The 25,791-nt window shown below is 39.1% G+C and overlaps 1 protein-coding gene across 1 annotated transcript in view; it reads right to left on the bottom strand.

Annotated features, from left to right (window-relative positions):
* Nucleotides 1-19,047, bottom strand: part of plxna2.L (plexin A2 L homeolog) — a 195,910-nt gene extending 176,863 nt beyond the window's left edge. The window contains exon 1 of the mRNA XM_018246337.2: nt 18,526-19,047. The gene's annotated coding sequence lies outside the window, so the exon portion shown is untranslated. The remainder of the gene's footprint in view (nt 1-18,525) is intronic.
* Nucleotides 19,048-25,791: the final 6,744 nt, after the last annotated feature.

The following is a 25,791-nucleotide window of genomic DNA, read 5'->3' as shown; positions in this document are numbered from 1 at the left end:
AGGAAAAATAAAATCAAAAAGCCCAGAGAAGTGAGTGAATTCTCATATGTAGCTCACCTGATATATATGTGAATGGCTTTCAGACCACCACTATATTCTATTTGAAAAAAAAGGTCTGTATTCAAAAGCCTTCAAAAGGCTTATTTATATAAATTCCAATTTTAGAATTAAAATAAAATCATCAAAGTGTACTCCGTAATCCCCAATATTCAGTCTCCTTACACTGTAACACATATATATTGTATAATATTATGCTATCATTTTCCATAGGACTCATATTTCAGAATGATCTCTACAATGAAATGAATGAAAACCCTGGCAAAGGGACTACTAGAAATTAGAATATGGTTCTTTTTTCCCCCTGACTATGGTGTGATTTTGGTCAATATGCATTAGGGAAGTACAGAAAAAGAATTCTTTTACAGTCAGCAAACTGTGTAGCACCATGCACTGCTCTAGCCCCATGTATTGGCCAACATGTTGCGAGATTTTCAAACATGTCTAATGAGCAAACTAACCAATATCAAAATGTGGCATCCATCCAACATACAGCTTTTTTTTGTATGCATTTTGCCAGTACCTGTATGGTCAGTTTTAGTTTTTCAGTAGTAGCAATTTGTTACTACACACCAATTCATTTAAATACTTAGGGGCAGAATCACTAAGTGCCGAATTTGCGATAGTATCCACTTCGCAACACTTTGCTAGGCGTAGATTCAGCAGGACAGCGCTAATTCACTAAAAACCGAAGTGGTGTCCAGAGGGAAGAGGGAATACAGAGGGAAGTTAAAGTTGAATTGACGTATATGTTGCAGCAAATACATTACACAAGCCCAGGAAACCTTAATAAAATAAAACAGAGTTGTTATAATGCCTTACACATGAGCCCAGTGTATACTTTATGTGCCATATGTTAGGAAATGTAGGGGGGACGGTGGGTACCCCAGAAAAAAATTTACGATCTTTTGCAGCCTATCACCCTCAAAAAGTCGCCAGCGTTTTTTGAGACTTGAGGAAGTCCTATCTACTCTACTTCGCCTGGTCTGAGGTGGTGAAGGCAAGTCTGACGCAAGAGGTAATGTTCAGTAAAATCCGCATCTTAGTGAATTTGCATAGTTACGTCCATTCGCCAGAGCGCAACTTCTCCAGGGAGCGAATTACCGCTAGAGTCTATCTACTTCACTAGCGAAGTTACGCTAGCGACCGCTAGTAAATCGGCGAAGTAGCGAAATAACGTCACGCTGGCGAATCTTTGCTAGCGTTAGTCACTTCGCCCTTTAGCAAATCTGCCCTTTAAAGACAGATGTGAGACTTCCTGTTGGTTTATAAATAAGAGAAGCACATTTAGAGGCTAATTTATATTAAGAAAGTGGAAAAATTAAACACAACAAGAAAAAATAAGAAAGTACACAAAATAATGATAGAACCTTTCAAATTAGAGGACCACATGCAGGGGGATTTAGTGTTTAACAAGAGTTCCAGTTCCATCCCCATGCAACACTAGTGTTAGGCTTAAAGGATTTTGTTCTAACCAATCAGTAACAAAAAGTATATTAGGCTACCCATTACTAGTCGGTAGAGACCATTCTTCTAGCCAACCATAGTACACTCCAGTCGAAACGTTGTCAGTATAGGAATGAGAAAGCATGACACTATTTGCATGCATTTTCATCTAAAACCCAACAGGCAGATACTAGTCTGCTTTTTAAAAAGAATTCAAAAACAATACGAAAATAAGTTGCTTGGTCAGAAAAGTGCAGTACTTCTTTTTTAGTCATAAGTGCCTCTATATATTAAAATAAGCATAGCAGTGAATGTAGCTCCCTGGTATTTTAGGGTATGGAAGAGGAATATGCACACACTGAGGTCCTTCAAGGCAGATTGCAAGCTCTTCTGCAGCTACGATAGCTACGCGAGGAAGAACATGTAAAGTCTTAATATAGAGAAAAAGAACAGATTGCTAGAGCTACAAGATTCTGCTTCCTGCATGCTTGCACTGCTCTCTAAATCAATATGAAGCAATATGTAGCGACACGGAAGAAACCCATCTGTGCTTTATAGCAAGGAATATCTGTGCCACAATCCCAGAAGGCTACAAGGTGTCAGTATTATGATATTGGCTCTGTCACGTCCCCTGTTTTGCATTGAGAACACGGATGTGTGAAGGGGGTCTGCCCTCAGTGTGACCCTGCAGGGTCAATCTATCTCCATTAAACCAACACTGGACACCTTTTACTTTTTCCTGTTGAGAAGCAGTGTAATATGGCCTGTTTTCTCTTCCAGGAACCAAGAGGAAGGCAGGAGGATGTGCAGTTATTCGTTTATCTCCCTTTCAGCTCCAGAATTCTAGATATCACATGATAGGCCAATGGGTTAATGGATATATTTAGTAAAATGAAAAAAATACAATTCACCTGCAAAGGTTAATGCATTAGGAAACCTTTTAAAATGCAGGCATAAATATATGCACATGCAAAACAAGTATATGTATAGAGAGTGCAAATGCATATACAAATCAGTATGTTACATCATACAACATATGTTATGTGTTTTAATTTCTATTTATACACATTTATACTGTGTTCATATGCCTTTCAAACTGGCAGCAAAATGCCTTTGTGTACATAGTCTAACACTATATCCCATAAACAAATACAGACAGTAGTCCCTTTTTTAGGCTTAATAGGAATAGTATATGTCACTTACCATCATTCTTCACCTTTTAAATATTTGGCATTGCTTTCCATATCGCTTAACTGCCCAGGTTATGCCTGATCTGCAAAAGCACTCTACCAACAAACACAGCATCTTTTGGCCACAATGTTGGAAATAACTTGTAAAAAGTGTGAATTTGCAAGTGTGATAAAAACTGAGTTTTGAGTCTTAAAAAGAGAGAGATCCATATGCAGCCTCTGTGACTAGACATCTGGCGTGAAGTTTTTCTAGGTGATATGCAAATGAAATGCACATTGCGGAATACTATTTACCTATTGTTTTAATAAGGAAATATCTTTGTAGTTCTTGCTTTAAAGTGATATTGGCACTAAAAACCACTCATCTAAATACTAATGTACATTAAAAGTTACCTATAGGTCACGTTGATCATTTTATGCAGAGAACTTGACGTTCCTAAAACTGACAGTTTTGCCAACCTGACTGTCCCTTTTCAATTTGTCATTTACAGATTCTAATGCCAACAGACTAATGCTATACAAATATGGCAGCCCTCTCATAGAGGAACATTGGGGATCAGATAGGTAATCTAAAACCATTGGGCAAATACTTTTATGGCAAAATGATAAATAGAATGCAAAGACAATGCTATGATAGATGTACAAAAAGGTTAATTTATTGGGTCAGTATCTCCTTAAAGAATAAAATGCCATACTCTACTTCCTGGTAGGGATGCCAACTTTTAACCAAAGAAGTCCAGGCAGGGTAAGGTTGATGACAGGGCTTGTGATGTCATTGGGCAGGACTATGACAGCAATTGGCTAATCACCTCGTCATTCACTGCAGAGCCCATCCAGATGGGATGTAGTATACACCAATGAAGAGGTACAGTGCTCTTGCTTTAAGTGTCTAAGAGGGATACTTGCTGGAATCTCAGTAAGTAATATGTCTGCTTCCTCTCATATAAACAGATGCAAATAATGTTGGTATTGAATGTTTTATGCAATAAAAAATCCATTTGCTAATACTTTTCTTCTTTACAAAAAAATAAATGAAAGAGAAACACTTCCAACAAACAGAGCATATTTTAACCTTTAACTGAGCATTTAAAGAATCTAATACTCAACTACGTTAAGCAATACATTGCAGAAAGCTAATACAAACATAGGTTTACCCAGGAAAGTGCACTTGTACTGAATGATAATGTTTGCGTTTCTTATTAATATCATGTATTAAACCAAGTAGCGGCACTTTAGCAGCTGTAGCAATACATATCCACAGGAAGAGCTTACAATCTAAATGAAGTCAAATGGCTAACATTAAGTAACCCTGTATGCAATTACCAAGATAATATGATTTTAGATAGATAATGCCAAGAAAGTATTATGTTCATAATAATAATAATAATAATAATAATAATGGTTCTTGGGAAAGGAAAAGAAAATACTGGTTTGTTCTGTTCTTTAAAAATAGCATAAGCCAAATCACACACTTTTCATTAATAACCTCATTTAAAATTTCAGCAACATTACTGTTTTAACAAACCTATCATTAGATCCCAGAGCTATTTTAAAATAAGAACAGATCTTCCTTTTAACCCTATAAAACCATATACTTAATATTTATGTTAATGGGTAACACAAAACACACATATACATATACCGATCTCCCATTGCGATTTCCTGTAGACAATGATTTAAGTGGAAAAATAAAGAAATCAAGTAACTATATTCACACGCAGGACAGACTTAATAAATACATACTCCGAAAGTGCTCTGTTCCCCTCTGGGGATTACCAATTGTTTTGCTGAGAATTATTTAAGCAAGATTTGGTTTGCTATTCCTTGCAGCACAGATTAATTTCTCAAGTCAAACATTGCATACAGAGCCACGTGTACACATATGGGGGTTATCCCCATTACATTTTCAACACAGGAAACTTGTGAGATCCCATACATTATAGAGAAAATCAATACTTTATTATATAATTTATGTAAAGGTTGGTTATTTTGTGGTAGTCTGAAGAGGTTCAGATGCATTTTAGCTGCTCCTTAATTAGAAAAGATGGTTATTGCATCTGATGCCATCTTCCCTAAATTCCTTGTATTTGGCACTGCTGTGTGTAAGATCCCCTGTCATTGTTGTTATTTCTAGGGATGCACCGAATACAGGATTCGGTTCTGGATTTGGCCTTTTTTAGCAGGATTCGGCTAAATCCTTCTGCCCGGCCAAACCGTATCCGAACCCTAATTTGCATATGTAAATTAGGGGTGGGGAGGGAAATCACGTGACTTTTTGTTAAAAAACAAGGAAGTAAAAAATCGTATCCCCTTCCCACCCCTAATTTTGCATACGGATTCGGTTCGGTATTCGGCCGAATCTTTCACGAAGGATTTGGGGGTTCGGCTGAATCCAAAATAGTGGATTCGGTGCATCCCTAGTTATTTCTATAGCACATCATATAAGCCATTTGGTTAAAGGGAATTAAGAATCTTGGGATGGGACCCTAAAATAGTACTGCTCTTCAAGGCACACCCTAGTGAATATTTAAAAGCAAAATATAATTTCTATGGCTTCTCAGCTCTACCGTATGCTACTGAAAATGCTAAATTCTTTATAAGGAACTATCCTATTATTGCTTTACTAACAGCTGTCTTCTAATAAGGTGCTCAATAACATAATGTCTATGTTTTATAGAACATTTGCCTGAAAATAAAGTTGATCCAAAGGCATGGTTATAAATAGTTTTTGCCTTTCTCTACATTTTGCAGTCCAGGTTTCTTTAGACTTAATACTGTCTCACTTAATTCCATTGCACCATGAAAATTTCATAAACATTTCCAGAATGAGGTCCGATCTGCTGAGTGAAGCCGGCCACTTGTTTCAAAGAAAATTATTCTTATCTCTGCCAGAAGGGACCCCCAAGCTGCAAAGACCTTACGTCCTCCTGAAATTCGTATGAGCTAGAGCGAGTTCATATCAATAGTATCCCACATGCGTGTGGACAGCAGAGCTGACGTGTAGTAGCAGGTGTGATAGCAGTCTGCTGCCTCACTGTTTTTCCCTTTCACATCTGCACCAGACAAAGGGTTTCTAGAGAGTGCACCTGTTGGAGGGGGTGCTGGGGTGACTAGTTAATATTTTGTTCCCTTTTTCTCTCAGCAAAACATATAAAGCAGTCTTTCAAGTTGAAGAACAACTGTTTTTCATAGAATACAAAGATATCTGCTGTGCTGCTAATCTAACTGTTTTCTTTGTAATTATTGTTATAGGGTTAGAGGTGTGCTAAGACAGGGGAATAAATCAATTTCTCTTGAAAGCTTGCAAAAAAAACCCTGCAAAGGTATATTTACATGGGTCCAGATTACAAAATAACATCCCAATAAAAACATGCCACTTGCTTTATAAACCAAAGGGATATAACAAACAGTAGTGTAGAATGTTCACAACATAATTTAAAAAAATCAGGTCAAATTATTATATTATGAGCATAAAGCAAATTATTTTTATCATTACAACTGATCTCCAACCATACAGCCCGACATGATATCACTATACTCTTTAAGGGATGGTTCACCTTCAGGTTAACTTTTAGTATGTTATAGAGTGGCTAATGCTAAGCAACTTTTCAACTGGCCTTCATTTTTTCTTTTTTTTTTATAATTTTTGTATTATGTGTCGCCTTCTTCTTACTGCTTCCGGCTTTCAAATAAGGGTCGCTGACCTCCATTTAAAAAAAAAAAAACGCTCTGTAAAGCTACCAATTTATTGTTATTGCTACTTTTTATTACTCATCTTTCTATTCAGGCCCTCTCCTATTCCAGTCTTTTATTCACATCACTGTGTGGTTGCTAGGGTAAATTGGACCACAAAATTGCAAACTGGAGAGCTTCTGAATAAAAAATCTAAATAACTCAAAGGTGAACAACCCCTTTAAAGTGTCTTCCACAATTTTGCTTACTAAAGGGGATACCAGTGCTTCTGTTTTATTGGATCCCCCTGCCCAGAAAATGAGAATATCTAAGGAGTTGCCCCTTCTTTTGAAAAAAATTACTATGCAAGATAGCCCAATCTTTCTAGGGGATTGTAACACAATAGGAAAGCAAGTGATAAGGAAGGTAGTGGCCAACCAACGTCAACCTCAGAGAAAAAGACAGTTGGAAGGGATTCTGTCATGATTTTTATGAAGTCGTTTTTATTTCTAAATTACACTGTAAATAATTCTTTCTATCATATAAAATTGAATTCCTGAACCAAGTGTATTTTTTTAGTTGTAATATTGGTGTGTAGGCAGCCATCTTTGGTCATTTTGCCTGGTGCTTTCAGAAAGAGCCAGCCAGCACTTTAGGATGGAACTGCTTTCTGGCAGGCTGTTGTTTCTCCTACTCAATGTAACTGAATGTGTCGCAGTGGGACCTGGATTTTATGATTGAGTGTTGTTCTTATAGCTACTAGGCAGTTGTTATGTTGTGTTATGGAGCTGTTACCTGATTACCTTCCCATTGTTCTGTTGTTAGGCTGCTTGAGGGGAAAGGGAAGGAGGTGATATCACTCCAACTTGCAGTACAGCAGTAAAGAGTGACTGAAGTTTATCAGAGCACAAGTCATATGACTGGGGGCAGCTGGGAAATTGACAATATGTCTAGCCCCAAATCAGATTTCTGTGCAGAATTCTGATTGAGCAGCACTATTAACTGATGAATTTTGAACATGTTTTCTCATGACAATATATCAAACACTGTTCCTTGGTGCTGCCGAACTACAGCTCCCAGAAGAGGGTAGTCTTAACAGTACATGTAGGGCCATAGGCTGCATAGTTTTAGATGCATTGTATTCATTTAGTTAAAAGAAGAAGCTGCAACACTCCTTCTGGCAAGCCGTTGTTTCTGCATATGACAACGCTGGTATTAATAGCCCAATACTGGAAAAAATCACAGGGCATGTTTTCCGAGCATTGCTGCTAAAAGGTTTACAAGTTTTATGAATTGTGTATATTTTTCTGGAACAAGAATAGCTGATTCGTTCTGCCTTCAAAGCTTTTGCTGAACTTTTACACCCAGAACCCAATGTCAGTAGTTTTATAGCCTGCTGGGATCTTCTCTTTTGAATTTTAAGCTCTTTTTCTGTTGTATTGTTGGCAATATTTGCATGTTATTTGTATATCCCTACATGAAAACACAGGGGAAGAATCCCATAAAGCAAGTGCAACATACTTGAAGTGAATAGGTACAGTATAATACAAGTGAATAGTACAATGAAAGTGAGTAGGTGCATTATAATGCAGGTGAGTGGGCACAATAAAAATGCAAGTAGTAGGATACCCAGTTTCATTGTGAGAACAGACTGGATTGATAAAGGGCAGCTAAATGATGTTATTTGGAAATACATTTATCTGATACAAGGCAGAAGAAGCAGGAGACTTAAAAAAGGTGCTAAGCATAAATAACATTCTGCATGTATTGCCGCTTAAAAATCCTTAAATTGAATCCACTGAGTGTCATATTTTCTTCACAGTCTGACCAGTGTAATCTGTGGCTGCTGCTGCTGCTATTCCTCATGTGATCAATGACTGCTCTACCAAGAACTGGCTTTATCACTGTTGTTTGCTGCTGAGGGCAGGGGGACCACTTCCCAAGTACAGAGCAGCTAGAGGTTATTTAGTCCCCAATGGTACTGACCTTGCTGCAGTGTAGGAGATTGAAAAACCTCTGCTTTATAGAAATCTGCCATACATTAAGCATTGCATTTTAATACCTCTACATTACGTTTTATATGTTTATAAAATGAAGAAATGTTCTAGGAGGGATCCATTTTCTGCCAGTATGTGACCACCTTTAGCAGTTGTTTTAGAATTGATCTAAGACAAACTGCATGTTTAGGGGAGTAATGATTCATTGAAATAATCCCCAAAAAGGGGAAAAACTGGATGCAACTAGTAGGTGATTTAAAATATGAGTGTGATCTGATCAATAAGACCGCAGACTAAAATCCAATTAAATGGATCACACTGGAGGCAATAATGTCAATATGAATATGTATGAAGTTATATATGAAGTTAGTCAGAGTTATGGTATATAACCTGTAGAAATCTGACCCACGTAAGTCTTCTAGTCCCCTCTGAAAAACAAAATATCCACCAAAGCAAATTATGGAATTTCCCTGCCTGAAGGTGGCAAATTATCAGCTAAGGACTGTCAACAGAGAATACTCTTTTTCCTAATAAATAGGTATATTTCTCTCCTCAGTACTGTCTTTGTGTTCTAGCCACCAGAAAATGAGTTTTATTTGAAAGTTCACCATTTGATAAATACGCCTTTAAAAATCCCATAGAAATGAATGGAGAGAAGCAGTATTTCACTCTGCGGACTGTGGAGATCTCTAACTTCACTCTTTGATAAATATACCCCCATGAGTGCTAGCCGAAACGTTAGCTTATTTGTTTTAATAAACATGAGAATTACATTGTATCGTATTGTCTGGCTATTGCTCCCAGGCACGAAATACCTACTATACGAGTAGTGCCAGCATCCATTGCTCTCTCTCTCTCTCTCTCTCTCTCTCTCTCTCTCTCTCTCTCTCTCTCTTTATATATATATCCTGTGATCCTTATAGTATGTATTGCAAAGTCCAGAGGGCACTCATTGGCAAAGCAGATTGCAAAGCTATTTAGTATTTAAATGGGCTTGGGGTTCAGAATGGGCTTTGTAGTTGGGGCAGGGGGCCCTGAGACAGCATCCCTGGTGGGCCCTGGGCTCCCCAGTCTAACACTTTATTTACCAACAGCCTTTTCGCAGGCTCAACACTTAGGGGCAGATTTATCAAAGGTCGAGGTGAATTTTCGAAAAAAATGTGAATTTCTAGCAATTTTTTGTGCACTTTGGCCATTCGCCATCTAAAACCTGCCAAATTGCTGTTTTAGCCTATGGGGGACCTCCTAGAACCTATTTGGAGTCAATTGGTGAAAATCTAAGTTTTTTCTGGGGAAAACTTGGAATTGAATTCGATCGAATGCGCTATTCCTTCAATTCGTATGATTCAAAATTGCCCGAATATGGACCTATTCTATCAAAAACGGACCTATTCGACCAAAAAAAACTTCGACTTAATTTTGGTTGGTCTTTTTGAATTCGAATTTCGAAGTTTTTTCAATTCGAAATGCAACCCTTGAAAAATATGCTCCCTAGTGCCAGATTTTCACCGCTAGGTGCAGAGCAAAATACTGTCAATGTTGCTAGTCAAGTGTCAATGAGCACTGTATACTTTTACACTATAAAGTGCTCCTGGACTTGTAGAGGGGAAACTTGTAAATTACCCCTTATGGTGATAAAGGCACATTTAAAATATTTTTATACTGTGATGTATGTGGTGGTCGATGGATCGATCCATCATATGATTAGCCCTTACATCAGAATACTGGTCTACGGCATTTCACAGAATATTCTGGATAAACAAAAGCCCAATCAACTATTCGAAGTTGATTATTTCTGAAAATTAGAACACCAAGATCCTTACAAAACAATAATGCAAACATAGAACACACACACACAGGGAACTGCCATGAACACTGCACTCGGTCAGGACTGCCTCTCAAACTATGTTTACTTCCCCCATTCTGGTTTAATTCCCATCGATTTAGTACAGAATGTACAAGCCAAATCTTTAGGGTAAGCTGCATGCAAAATAGGAGTAATTAAAATCCTCATTCCCAAAAGTAAGGGTTAAACTGATCTGCCTTCACTTCCATTTAACTTTCCCTGTGGGCATTTCAATTTGTGGATTATGGGCCGTGCCCACTCTATGATAATCTTTCAGAGTTGCAGGAAGATGAAATATTAATAGCGTGCTTGAAGATGTATTCACAAACCTATGTACAAGAGAAGAAATACCCAGCCCAGATATCCTGAAGTGTCTTCCCGTATACAGCATTAGCCATTCGATTGCAAGCTCTGTATATAATGGCAACTCATGGAAAAGTACTGTTTATGCATCGGTATAAATAATACAGTACAGTAATAAGCCAATGGGTTTCAGAAGCAATATATAATTGCTGCAGGCTATATTATAAAGTTGATTTGCAATTAAAGGGGCAGCAACCTTTAAATGAAATGAACCAATATGAAATATTTTATATACAATATATTTTTGCTGACTACATGGCAACCAAGTTTTCTACAATTCAGGCAATTTCTGAGTGAACTGTGTGATCACTGGAGCCACTATTGTGTGTGTAAATATGATCTTTAGTGTAAACCGTGGGCTAATTTCTTAAGAAACCAACTAGGGATGCACTGAATCCTAGATTCAGTTCCGTATTTGGAGAAATCCATACCCATGGACTTGGGGTATTCGGCCAAACCGGGAAAAGCAAGGTTTAGTGCACATGTTTACATCTTATTTTCTAACTTGAAGCAGACTGATCAAAACTAAAAGCTAATTGGTTGCAACTTGTGCAATTTTTTGAGTATTTGTGTATATGTACAATTGACCAATGGAATGCAGTCGACTGGGCAACTTGTAGCGTATTGCTGCACCACCATTATTTTGATCTGTTGTAGAGAGACATTAAAAGTCCATTGGAATCACCATCAAGCACCCAATCCAATAGAAAATGGTTGGTGCAGAATTTTCCAGCGATACCCAGCTATCACTAGGACAATACCCACTACTTGGCACCAATTTTAATTGGCCCTGAAGGATTTCAAATGTTTAGTCCCCATCCCACAGAGCATTTAGGTGATGAAACGCTACAAACCACCCACGTTGCCTTAATCCTAATAGATCTAATTCTCAAACAGATCCTGTGTTTGTTTTCTTCTCTCAGATGGTTGCAAAACATGGGACCAACAAGTGTTTAAATAACAGAGGGAAATTTAAATGACTCTTTCAGAATAAATATAACAGCATTTGGGTTTTAGTGTCTGAGCCTCTGTAACGAATAAGGTGAAACTGTGTGTAACTTTCCTTTAAATGTTTCAGAAGCAAAAACGTTTTTCTTTAGGAAAAGGAAATGCTTATTATTTTTCCCCCCAGAAACAATGTAGCCAGGCGTTGTGTTTCACCACTAAAGTCTGGCATGTTTACAGTGTGCATCAGTGTGCATGGACATGGAAAAGCCCCTTTTGGAATCTGTTCATTAACCAAACAACTTAAAGAACTAGTGTTATAGGTCACCCTGTGTTTGTTTCAATGACTGCATTAACCCGTTTCCTGCCAGACTAGAAACAAAATAACAAAAACCTTTTCCTACAGACCTTCAAAAACCATTATGTTACAGTCTATAAATAGCAAAAGGAGCAGTTTGAGAACTGGAATTTTGCTAAATGAAAGAAAAGGTCATTCGAAGCAATGTTGCAAAATATGTTTGTTAAAAATTATCAGTGCATTTAAAGTTATTTGTAAGTGTAATTGTAACTGAAAGCAGTGTTTGTTTATTCCTTTGTGCACTGCTTGTTCTGTCTCTAGAAACAATGTAGCAGCCTTGCATGCTTCTTCACAGGTCTGTTAAGCGGCAGGCTCTGGCTACATTTTTCATGTCAGATCCACCAGGGCATAGAACAGAAAGGGACAGAGAGATACTGCTTTCAATAACAATTACATTCACAAATAACTTTAACACACAACACTTTTAATGTCTAATACAAAGTTGTTAATAATTCCAATTTCCAGGGAGTTTTTGTCCCTGTTAAACATAAACACAGTAGGTACAAAGCAATGTAAGAAAATTAGTATAAAGGGAGTAGACAAAATATCAGAACGATTAAAAGATAGATATCTCTGCTCCAATTTATGCAGTAAAATTCACATGGATTCCAAAGGCTATATTTTTTCATTGTTCTCCCTGTGGGTAGCGTGATATTGTGAATTTTAATATTGCAAATGGAGAGAGAAATTAAGATTACTAATTTATCTGAGGGTCAGAAGACACCAAAGGTACACACTGAGCAAATAGACATCCTTTCAATAGGGTAGGCGAGGTGAAACTGCATAGAGTCACATTATTCAGTTGTATGCGTAGTCGTTCCATCTGACCCATAGACTTAAGAGGGATGTAATATGTTTCGCTAGAGCAAAAATGGTTGCAAAGGTGCTTAGCGGCCATGTTTGCTCCATTTTTCATGGATTAAAGACCTTACCGACTTTCTCGCAAAGTTTGCAAACAAATTGCTTTAGCAAATGTCCTATCGGATGTAATAAAAATTTGCAAACGTGAAACGTTTTGCCACAAAATATTTAACGAAACTCCAGAGCACGTGTTAAAGGTTGGCAATGTGCAATTAATAAAAAAAACTAATGCAATTCAATAAAAGCCTAATGAAGAATATGACATTACGACAGGTGAATTTATTTTCACAAAGTTTTGCTCTTTGCGAATCTTATGACATTTTCCCCTTAGAACCTTGCTATGTCCCTTATATTGGATTATTTGACTTTATTATTTTAACTCTGAACCCATGACAGGAACTATTCAACTCAGTAAGTACAAATCCATATTTTCTGTGAAACTGTCCAGTTCATATGCAACATATGCCCAGACTTCAGTCCCTGTACCAGTGGAATGATATGGAGGAAAAGCCAGTATTATTTGATGCCCGTTTAAAGGATGCATAGCAAATAAACTGGGCAATACTACTCCATTAATCAGGCCCTCCAGCAAACCCTATTCCCAGGCTACATATTTCCAGATTGCACAACATACACTACATATAAACAGTATATAATCAGAGAAGAACAGAAAGCAGTAAGGCAAATCTCGAGAGCAGTAACCAGTCTAAGATGCGCACTATACACCAGCTCTATGAAATAGATGTATCGGCCTGCCCTAAGGTTTATTTCTCTGCAGTTTGTACCTTTGGAACAATACATCTGGTAGATCTAGAATAGCACAATGTTTACCAACATGAGTTAATGAGCACTACTATAAATGCAAAATGATGCAAATCTGTTGACAGTATACAGACAAAGCAAATACCTTGATAAGAAAGCCCTTCTTTAGATATTTGTATTCATGCAAACAAGTGGGTTCCGGTATTTTGCTAGTAGACACTTTTTTACACTTCAATAAAGCAGCACACCTAGTGGCTATAAATGGGTAGGCTGCATTACCAAAGCTTATAAAAATGCTTTGTCTGAGAATGGCAATGGAAATGCACTGCACACAAAAAGCTAAGATTTCAATATTAACTATCTGTTCAAAAAATGTTACAAAGTATGAATCATATGTATATGCGGTATGGTTTCCCTTCAATGTTCCTGTTAACTGCAGTTTTATTCTAAGGATGCCCAGCTAAGCAGGCTGGACATTTTCTAAATACTGAGGGACACATCTGACCCAGTAGTTTAGCTAGTGACAATAATGACTGTATTTAGCAATGCACCCATGGTGAGTGAATGTCAAATTACATGTTTGCTGCCTCAATTGTTTTTGCAAGGCTTAATTAATACACACAGATAAAGCTGCGCTGTGGGCGGAACCAGCTGTCCAGCCATGAATGTGAGTTATTTGTCCAGTTCCATACTGCATGCAAAAAGGCGCAGAGGAATGTCTGCTGCCCTGTGTTTTCTAAAGGTGCTGAAAACATCATTTTGGCAGTGGTTTGAGTGCAGTTCTGTCTTAATTGAACTCATAATGGGTACCCCGTATATCCCGTTCTTTAATTACAATAACCAAGCATTCTCACGGTGGAAAAATATACCAATTTAGCCATCTTGAACAAGAAACACAAATTGCCAGCTTGTGCACCGCCTTTTGAGCCAACTTATTGTCACTTGCTGGTAAATGTACCAGTTAAGAAATGTCAGCCCAAGTCATGAAGGTGGTAATGATCCAATCCTGGATATTTTTTTAAACCTAATGTCAATTTACTCTAAATGGCAACATAAAATAATGTCTCAAAAATACCTGGAGTGGATTATTACCACTCGCACATAGGTTTAGTTGGTATCTTTGGCAATTACACCAGCAAGAGCCCATATCTCCTCTGGCAAATCACACCAGTTATTATGCCATCCTCTGATAAGCTTCATTCGTACCTGCCTCCGTTTGCATAATAGTACAAAACAGTGTTTGCTTTGTGAGAGTACATGCTATCCAACATCCTCGCCAATCTTGCCTACAGGGTAACACCCAAGCATAAACAGAACTTCTTATATTTGCAACTTCATGCATTTGCGAGGCCCTGTTTGCTTTCTAATCTTATATTTGATTTGCTAGGCAGGGGAAGGGTTATCTGCATGAACAGATATTCATATTAAGAAACACAGGGATTTAACTGTTGCTTTTTATACATTCACTGTACAAACTGAAATTTAAATGGTTTCAGTTCACCATTCCAAATCAGTGTATGCTGACACTTCATGGGACAACAATTTCTGAATGGGGGGGGGTTATAAAATTATAATAACTGAGTTTCAGGTGTCCAGGTTCACCATGCTCCTTGTTTTCCATGACATCTGACCTATCCAAAACCACTGCTTATTCCAGCTGTATGTTAGTACAGGTATGGGATCCATTATCTGGAAACCCGCTATGCAGAAAGTTCCAAATTACTGAACGGCTGTCTCTCCATTATCAAATAATCCAAATCTTTAAAAATTATTTCCTTTTTCTCTGTAGTAATAATAAAACAGTACCTTGTACCTGATCCCAACTAAGATATAATAATTCCTTATTGGAAGCAGAGCCAGCCTATTGGGGTTATTTAATGTTTACATGAATTTTCTAGTAGACTTAAGGTATGAAAATCCAAATTACAGAAAGATCCGTTATCCAGAAAAAACCCAGGTCCCAAGGATTCTGGAGAACAGGTCCCATAACTGTAGTCACAAGTAGTGATGAGCAAAATTTCCCCCCAGGTTTTTTTTGCAATTTTGCAAAACAAAGCCCATTCAGCAAAATGGTACAGATTTGACCATTACTACTCACTCTAACCATACAGTACAGTAATGTAGCCAGGAACCCCCAAATTCCCTAATTGCAACCCTAAGTGGAATCAAAATTGCTACAATTACTTTCCTCAGTCTGATGGAACACAAGCTGCACAACAACAAAACTTGGGTCTAAAGGAAAAAAATATCCTCTGCACCAGTTCAGCACTTTGCAACTCTCAAATGCCTTTATTACTGGACACAGAATAACGGGTTTCTGTTCCAACCCAAAACTCTTAGCAGAGCTGTAATGCATTAAAAAATCATTGCATACAACCCATTTTAATTTAGATAAATATGGTTTCACCAGACATGTAGACGGCAAAGTGTATAAAAAGTGTGGTCTAAAGTGATCATTATGTAGCACAGGGACAACTTCTATAATAATGAATACTTTGATTTCATAAATAAGGAGTAATGCCAGTGTACCAGAATAACTCCAACTCCACTTTTACTCCTCTTACCCATCCATTATCTAGCCATGGAGTAATGGACTAGGATGGACAGAAAGTTATACAATATTTATATTATACAAACCTATATTACAACCAAAACGTAAGAAAATGTGGTCCAGTATGTGAAATATAAAAATTCTTCTAAATGATTCTTCCTACCTGTTGGAGGGTTTACTAGCTCCCCCACATCTTCTCTTTCTATATGAAATGTTCATTAATGATAGCGTCATGATATCAAAGCCAAGGTATCACATTGAATTGCCTCTTGCCCCTGGATGCCAATCTCGATATGTCAAGGTTGTTTCCATCCAGCTGTTTTTATCTGCAACTAACAGGATCTTAACACAGCCAGTGGCTGTCTGAGAATGCCTGGAATTATATTACACAAGAATTGTATATCAAGAGTCAGACATCCCTGCCCAGTCCAAGGATGACAAACTTGTGGCCAACTAGCTGTTTTTTGACTATAACTCTCAGTGTGATGGAACTTCATTTAAATGGCAGCTGGAAGACTGTCTGTCTGAACCCCCCTTCAGCCCCAGTTTAAAAGAGTGCAGCTGCTCTGTATTTACAACCAGTGGGTTGATACACTTTCTATTGGCACACAGAGGTGTGAAGCACAGCAAAATGGTTTGATTTTTGTGTCAGGTCTCTGTAACCACAAACATGACTTTACGTCCCAGAGTCACTGAGTACCAAAATGAGACCGCAACTTAAGCTAAAGTGCTATTTAACAGAAACAATTCTAATCTAGGCAATAATATTCACATTGCATGTACCACATTGTACACACAATAACAAAATACTCCCCATTGGTCAATACTTAAACACACTACTCTTATAGACGCAGTAACAAAAAATGTCAAAAATGTATTTTTTTAGTGTGAGCAGCTGGTACTGGATACCCGTGTTTCACCATAGCCTGGCACTGTATCTTCCCGGCAACAGCCAGACATCAACGGAACACACTGCAGTGCATATTTACAAATGACATCTTATCATTTTTATTTGCATTCCTATGCCAATCACTGGCACTTAGGAATCAGCACAATCTCAGCTCATCATTCGCTTTAATATTCTAATTATAGAATTCCTTGCCCCCCCCCAAACTTCAGCACCATTGCACTACAGCATGAGAATTTACACCAATGTGATATTGCTTTGGTATTCTGCTAGAAATGGGAAGGAGAGAGCATCGTAATAGATGTGTATCTCACACATCATTTGCACTGAAAAATGGAATGCCAGATATTAATATTTAAGGGAAAATATAATCAGGCAATGGAAAGCAATTTCAAAAGTGCTGCATGCGTGCTTTTATTTTAACCTCTTGTGTGATGCATGGGATGCTGGTCACAAATCCAGGTCTGAGCGGTGTATTGTGCTGCTGTCTAACATAGACAAGAGTTAGGAGACAAAGCCAAATTAGAAAGGTCAACGCAGGCGTAGGATAAAGCCAGGTCTGATTTATAAAGATGCCTGTCACTCATCACAGCATTAAGAAGAAACATATTCACATAGCAAAACCAGATTCACAAAGAGCCCACAATGATACCAGTGTATGTGGGAGGTTTAGCCTCTCGATTAACCCATTTATCTTCCAGTAGTGTTTAATTTCTACCTCTGCTTCCATTTTACCCTGTTCAGATATGCGTGTGCATATCATTAACTATTCAGTTACCGAGGGATCGTTTTCAGTGACTGGCATACTGCCAGCCGGCTAATGCAATGTAGTGATACAATTTCTCATGAGTTTATCTGCATGTTATGGCTTTAATTATTGAATACCATTCATCATAATTAATTAAGCCGAGGGGTTTCATAGAAAACATTTAAGGGGTCTATATATATATATATATATATATATATATATATATATATATATATATATATATATATATATATACTATAGTGTGTGTGTGTGTGTTTTAATTGTAATTGAAATGTAATGACAACTATAAGCTAATTACCATTGTGGTTATAATGGTGATGACATCTCTTATTGCTCCATGTTATTTATGTGAAGCTGCAGTGCATTGTTCCCCATACTCCACTATGCAAGTGCTGAAATATCACCATTTGCAACTAATGCTTGATGCCTGGCTGCTAAAGGGGTTAATTGAAGTGGCAGCCCATGGGCATGTCCCAGAGCTCCCCCCAGTACTACTGATCCTCACTGGCAGATCTGCTGATGAAGCTCTGGACAAGCAAGTTCCTCATGATCTCAGCCAAAATCTGCAAGCACCACATGGGGGCTTTTCCCCTGCAGAGACTGGAGGGGAAAAAAAACAAGGTGTGATAGTGGTGGGCACACACCTAAGACTTGGGGATAAACCTCCTACTTGCCAGGTCTGGTTATAAAAATCGCAGAGGAGCAACAGCGTTTGCGATGCTGTAGCTGCTGCCATTGCGATCTTACAGCAACCCCAGCGGCACTGTCACCAGCAGCAGCAACAGCAGCAGCATGTCTCACCTCATTCCGCCTGTGCCAACGCCAGCTTTACACTGCCACTGGTCTAATCCACATGTGCTTGTGAGATCCACAAGGTCCCCGGCTTATCTGTATTCCTAAAGTATCTTCGTGGGTGAGTCGTTCTGCACGGGCTGTTCCAATGTCTCACGTATGTAGCGGCACTGAATCGGGCTGCTCCTTTCTGTCAGTCTCAGCCAGTCCCCAAGCCTTCCTCTCGTTCAGTGGTGCCTTAGGGGTGCCATTGTGCCAGTAGAAGTGCAGCCTGTGTAGATGCCTCTCTCTCCTCTCTTGCCGCGTCCTCTCCTGTCTCCGCTTCCCAAGCAGCTGAGAGCTTCCAGTAGCTGTTTCTCGCTTTCACATGCAGCCGGAGAAACACCCCCTTCCACACACACTCACACTCTCTCTCTCTCACACACACACACACGGCTTCAGCAGTCACTCTGCTTGCCAGAGCCTGCCTCCCGATCTCGCCGTCATTAGCATACTGTCACAGGGCTGCTTAACCCCCTGCCTGCCACAGCCTGCCTTCTACTCTCATTAGCATACTCTCACAAGCACGCTTAACCTCCTGTCTGCCACAATCTCCCTGGCTCTCTCATTCTAATTAGCATACTATCTCAGGGCATCTTAACTCTCTGCCTGCCAGAGCATGCTTTTCTCTCTCCCTGTTACCTACATACAGTCAAAGGATAGGTAACCCCAATGCCAATTTCTCTACATGTTATTGGCATACAGCTTAACCCCCTGCTTGCCAAAACCTGACTTTCTCTCTCCGTGGGGCACATTCACTAAAGATAAGAATTTCACTGGCACACAGGAGTTGCGGTAGCAGGGCAAGCCCTTGCAATTTTATTATGAGCTGTGCAACGTTTCGGGGACATGCCCCTTTGTCCCCGAAACGTTGCACAGCTCATAATAAAATTGCAAGGGCTTGCCCTGCTACTGCAACTCCTGTGTGCCAGTGAAATTCTTCTTACCTGTATTGTGAGGTGGCCGATTCCTCTATCGCTGGGCACCAGGATAAGAATTTTCGGGTTTGTGTGGTGTGCGGCTTCTCCAAAGCTCCTCTGCACATTCACTAAAGGCACAGTGGATAACGCTAGCGTTACCACTAGGGTTTCCACCTGGCCGGTAAAAATGATGGTTGATCCCAATGTTATTAATAGGGAAAAAAGATAAATATATAGGAAGGCCATTATATTTCCTAATGGCACAGGCATCACTTCGCTAGCAAGGAGATGCTAGCGTTACTTCGTATTCTAACGCCAGACAAATTTTCGCTCTGGCGAATGGACGTTACTCTGCAAATTCACTAAGATGCAGATTTTACTAAACGTTACCCAGGGCCGGGTCAAGGGGTAGGCAGAGTAGGCATGTGCCTAGGGCGCAAAGCTGGGGGGGGGCACCAGGCACGTACCTCCTCTGTTGCCTACCCCCAGTCAGGTCCCCTCTGTGCCCAACTCTGTAGTTTTTAACTTCTTTCTGCGCTCAAAAGCACGCTTGTGCCAATTTGCGAATTCGCACGCGAGCGCCACCTTGCGCATGCACACTCGCACTAAGCTGGCTTGCCTAGGGGCACCTGTGCAGCGCGGCCTGGCACTGATGTTACCTCTTGTGCCAGACTTGCCTTCGCCACCTCAGACCAGGCAAAATGCAATAGAGTTGATAGGTGTTCCTAAAAAAATTGTTGAAAAATTCTCTGCCAAGAAACGCTGGCGTCTTTTCCTTTGTCAGGGTGATAGGCTGAAAAAGAGCGTACATTTTATTTTTTGGATAACCGACTTCCCCCCTACATTTCCTAACATATGACTCATAAACTATACACTGGGCTCATGTGTAGGGCAATATAACAACTTTATTTAATTTTATTAAGGTTCCCTGGACTTGTGTAGTGTAATGTATGTGCTGCAACATATACGTCCATGGAACTGTTTCATTTCCCGCCGTATGCAAATTAGGCAACGCTAGCGTATCTTCGCTTTGATTACCCAAGTAATACTAGCGAAAATTTGCCAGCGTTTGGTGCCCTGGACGCAACTTTGAACGTTAGTGAATTAGCGTTGTCCTAGCAAATTAACGTCTGGCAAATTTTCGCCGGTTAGGGAATTTGCCCCTATTTTAACTACATGTAGGCAAAAGAGAGCTTACCCGCTGCCTGCCACAGCAAACCTCTATCTCGACAAATTATTGGCATATAGCTTAACCCCTGCCTGCCAGAGCCTGCCTTTCTCTCTACTTGTCAAAGACATGCAGTTACAGAGCAGCTTTACCACCTGTCTACTAGAGCTTTCTTCTCTTCATGTTATTGGCATAATGCTTAACCCCCTGCCTGCCAAAGCCTGGCTTCTTCTATCATACTCCATAATTAATGTATTAATGTCATTTGGATCGCCATACCTTGAGTCTTTAACAAAAAAAATAAAGAAGAATGAAAGATTGAAAAAGAAGTAGACTATAAATGCTGCACACTATGTTTTAGGGTTCTATGCAGGGTAGGACTTGGCCTGTGGGACATTAGGAAAAAACCCGGTGGGCCCCACCTACCTAGGTCCCCTCCCCACTGGTACCTGTAGGAGCTGACACCCCCACCCCTCGGGTTTGATAGATCCCATACCTGTACTGGGCACCTAATCATGACACTGCGCAGGGGCAGAACCACAAAGCATTCTTCTACTTACTCTACATTCCAAAAAGGAAAGTGTTTACAAGAGCTTGCTGTCTGAAGCTGGTGATCACATACGTGATTTTCGTGTTGTTCGGACTACAGGTTAATTACACTGTTCAGTCAAAAAGGAAAATTATTAATAGGGATTTGAATACCTGTTATTGCTATCTTGTATGAATAAAGATATTTTTAAAGCAACAATACAAATGTTTATATTAATTTAACAGATAATATGCATAACGCAGTTCATTCACTCCCTAGAACTGGGGGCTCATTCATTACAATAGCAACACATTTGTCACCAAGCAGCTGTGTGGCAATGGCAGGTGGTTGTGCTGAGTAAATGCAGTGCAGGGCAGACAGTAATGCAAAGGACCCCTTTCTTAATTCCACTCCTGTGCTGATGTTAGGCCACAATGCATTCTGGAAGCTACACCTTTACTTGCATAATTTGAAGCCATAGCAGATAGTAGTAGTACTGTAGAGTAGAGTGCTGTATACATAACCAGCCTTCTTTTTTGTGTTCCCCTGATGAAGATCTCCACATTTTTAGTGGGATCGAAACCCATTGGGTATTTATGTTTATTTCAATAAACAGGTATGGGACCTGTTATTCAGAACGCTTGGGACCTGGGGTTTTCCAGATAACAGATCTTTCTGTAATTTGGATCTTAATACTTTAAGTCTACTAGAAAATCATGTAAAAATGAAATAAACACGCTGGTTTCTCCTTACAGAGAAAAAGGAGATCATTTTATAAAATGTGGATTATTTGGATAAAATGGAGTTTATGGGGGTGGCCTTGCTTTAATTTGGAGTTTTCTGGATAACAGATCCGATCCCTGTATCCATAACCAGGACAGACCTAAAACTGAGGGGCCAGTAACAATAGAAAACTGATATTGCCTTCTATGCATTTACAAATATTTGTCAATGTTGTCCAGTATGAAAAATATGCATAAAATAGTATATTTAAATATGTTTACTTTCTTTTGCTTGGGCTTTCAGAATATGAAAGCATATTCGCCAAAGCTCCAATGAATATACAACCCTAAGGCTGTATTTGGGGCAGGCAACAGATAAATAAGATACTGTATCAGAGACGATAGGTACATAAAAATAACCAAGACGTCACAGCAGGCTCCTATTTGGGACAATAACTCTGCATTTGGAACTAGGGCAACTTGCACATATTCTGGTCATGTCTAATTGTCACACTGTCAGTTCATGCCCCAGTGTAAGTCAGAAGCCCACATGAAGTCAACCCCCTTCTGGCGTTCAGCTTGTCTCCTTGATCTCTTTCTGAGGAGGGTTCTTTACATTAGCAGAGGTCAAGCCAGACTCTGTATTGTCATGTCACTAGGTGAACTAAACCTGCTTTGCTTTTGAGAATTCATCCAAAAGCAAACTCAGTATCCCATTATAACAGTGATGACCATAGTGTGATTTAGTTGCAGAAAGGAGGCTTAGGGATTGCCTGGAAGTCACAAAACCCATGTGGTCCCATAGCTTACTTTTCAGGGAAAAATTCCTAAGGCAGAGGAAGGAATACCACGCTATTTATCGTAACCAAGCCATTGTTAAAAGAATAACAGCAACAACTATTTACGACCCCCCTTTCAGTATTTAACCCAGTCATGCTGCTGTCAAACAAGGAATACTTGAATAAATGTGCAGTCTATGTTATAGGAATCTTACTTGATTTTCTGCATTGTTGCAATATAACTTCAGTTTTAACCAATTACATCATTGCCTTCCCATAGCCTTACAAATACATTGTCTTTTTGTCTCTTGTTGATCCACAATTCCACTGCTAGCCTTCTTCATACAGTCTTCCCTTGACCAATAATGCAAACATTAAAATGTTTTTTACCTTAAAAAGTCTAGGCATACACATTATTCTAGAGAGCAGCATATTTCAAAATGTTATTTTGTCAGCAAATTCTGTCCAGAGTGAATTCTGTCAGTCACAGAATATGTTTTCTGGGTGCCACCATGGACACTTCTATTTACTAGCAACTTATATTTTATCAATGTCACCCCTTTAACCTTTTCAGCAGTCAGCAGGCATGCATCTCATTACTGCACAATACTCTGTGCCAGTCACTGTCACGTTTTGTCCTTTGTTACTCACTTATCTATTAAGTGATCGTTTACTATCATTTCAAGCTAATACATTTTGTAGGGGTGGAATGTTGACCTCAAAGCAGAACATAATTAAAGAACCAGCCCAGGGGCGATTGCATAAAAAGCTTTTTAAAGCTCGGAAATTGAAAGTATGCATTTCTGTAAGAGTTCATCATGAGTAGTGCAGCTAAAAATTAATGGGCCTCCAAAGAGAAATATTGTTATGGCCCCCTATACTTCATTACAAGGCAAGTGACATTAAGCATACTGCACATCCATTGGCACCCAATCATTTGCTAAAGCTGGGCCCAGCATAATGCAAGTATAAAGACTGACAATCATGCACTTGACAGCTGTGCATGTGTGACATCTAAAGACACATGTTGGTGGCACCACTAGCACATTACTTGACCTTATAGCTAATCCAGCACACCATCCCTAGTTAAAATGATTTATCTTGCATACATATATTAATACTGAGAAACACAATGGACGCTCACCAAGTCTCATATATTTATTTTTCTCCCTACCCCTAGCAAACTATCTTAGGGGCTCTTTAGCATGCCCCTACCAGATATGGGGCACAGTCCATGACCCCCCTCTAAGAGAGGGAAAACCAGGTCCAGCTATTGGGTAGTCACAGGTTTGAATCCAACAGACTGTTTCAGGATTGTAATCCATCACATCATTTATGGCTAGTTGATAAAATTGCATGTAAGATGCACAAGAACATGATCTCAGTATTAGTCTTTGGTCTGGGCATAGTGGACATGAGAATAGTTGCTGCAGGTGAGCATTTATAAAGCAGTTAAAGCCAGCTGGGATAGGTAAGTACTGTATTGTACAAACCTATTATTGTCATGTCAAGGACAAGGCAAAGTGGGTAGAGTCAAAAGCCCAAGATTTCTATAACAAGCAATGGGGGGCTGATGAGGGTGTTTCTCTCATTCTTGTGTTATTCTTGCAGCAGAAGCACGTAACTCACACAACCAGATGTCTCTTGTTGAAATGACTCCTAATTACACAAAGAGAAGAAACACCGCAGCTATAGAAGACTGTCCATCACCACGATTATAGGCCCCAACTCTGCAGCTGTGTTGGACTTACTGAGAACCTATTTATATTCAGAGCAGGGAACTGCCAGTGTTAGAATGGACAAAGCAGCACTAATGTGAAAGTAGCAGTTCTGGTTCTACAAACAAGTCCATAAAATGTTCATAAGATCAGTAATAGACATAACTCTTATGTAGTAATAAATGTTATGTGGCTACACAACATTACTATAACATTGAGTGGTCATGGTCAAAGTTCAAGCTAAAGCAAAATGGTTGTTTATTTCCCCCACATTTCTGTGATATAAATTACCTTTTTAATGTTAAGGAAAAATGGAGATTTGGACTGTATTAAGTCTCCCTCAACTAGACATCCATTTTCTCTTCCATAACCTTTGAAGTCCCACAGCATTGGTCCAAGTACTATGCCTTCCTTAGTGTTCTGAAAGGCTGAAACCACGTTTTTCTTGGTTACCATGGGAATTTGGTGGTGGATAAAGAGGGATCCCATGGTCTGCAGGTGAATAGAAAACAATGAGAGTGAAAAGAAGAAGGATGGGTTTCTCACAATGCTGTTTTATAATAGGGGCAATAGATTGATTAAAAACAAATTTACCCATGGATGGTTTATTACACTAACTAACCTCTATGCATAAAATAACCTTAAAAACTTTACAATTTTAAATTTCCCACAAAACTAGAAGGAAAATGGTAACTCTAGGCATGTCTACTATGACAACCCACATACCACAGTTAACAGATGGCGAAGGCAACAAATATTTTTTTTTTTCATATTTATAATAGGAATGAGTAGGTAATTGAATTAAATTCATACAATCTACATGTTTGCAATATACAGTCAGTAGAGATTGAAATAATACAATTTGCAATAAACACTGATATATTTAAAGCTAAATGTCCGTTTGTAAATCTAAAACCAACAAGTAACCAATAATTCAGTTCAGATCAAATAAGTTATAAAGTAAAATGGGCAAATATCTATCAAATGAATACTGAGCAATTCATCCACTGTTATAATGGGGGGCCAGACCCACAGTATGGGATATTCCAGCAGGCCAACTTTTGGGCTATCCACCCAGTCAGCATTCAGACTCAAAGGATGGATTTTATTATTTTCAAACAGCATTGTTGCATTTGTTCAGGATGCCAATCAGCGGATCTGATAGGATATTATAAGGCACTTTGGCTTCTCTCACTTCTTCATATGCCTTTGTATCATCCACCCTCTGATCATCTGTATCGGCAAATCAACTTCTTAGTTTGAACACAACGACTGCAATGTAATAGGATCGCTCGATAGTCTCTCAATGGTGCAGTCCTGAGGTGTCATACATGCCTGGCCAACAGCTCAAGCAAATATGGGCATATATGAAAAAAAGATGGTCTTGCACATTGGAACAG

Source organism: Xenopus laevis, chromosome 2L (assembly GCF_017654675.1).
Source record: "Xenopus laevis strain J_2021 chromosome 2L, Xenopus_laevis_v10.1, whole genome shotgun sequence".
Lineage (NCBI taxonomy): Eukaryota > Metazoa > Chordata > Amphibia > Anura > Pipidae > Xenopus > Xenopus laevis.
Note: the sequence above shows the minus strand (reverse complement) of the source record. Positions and strands in the feature narration are given on the sequence as shown.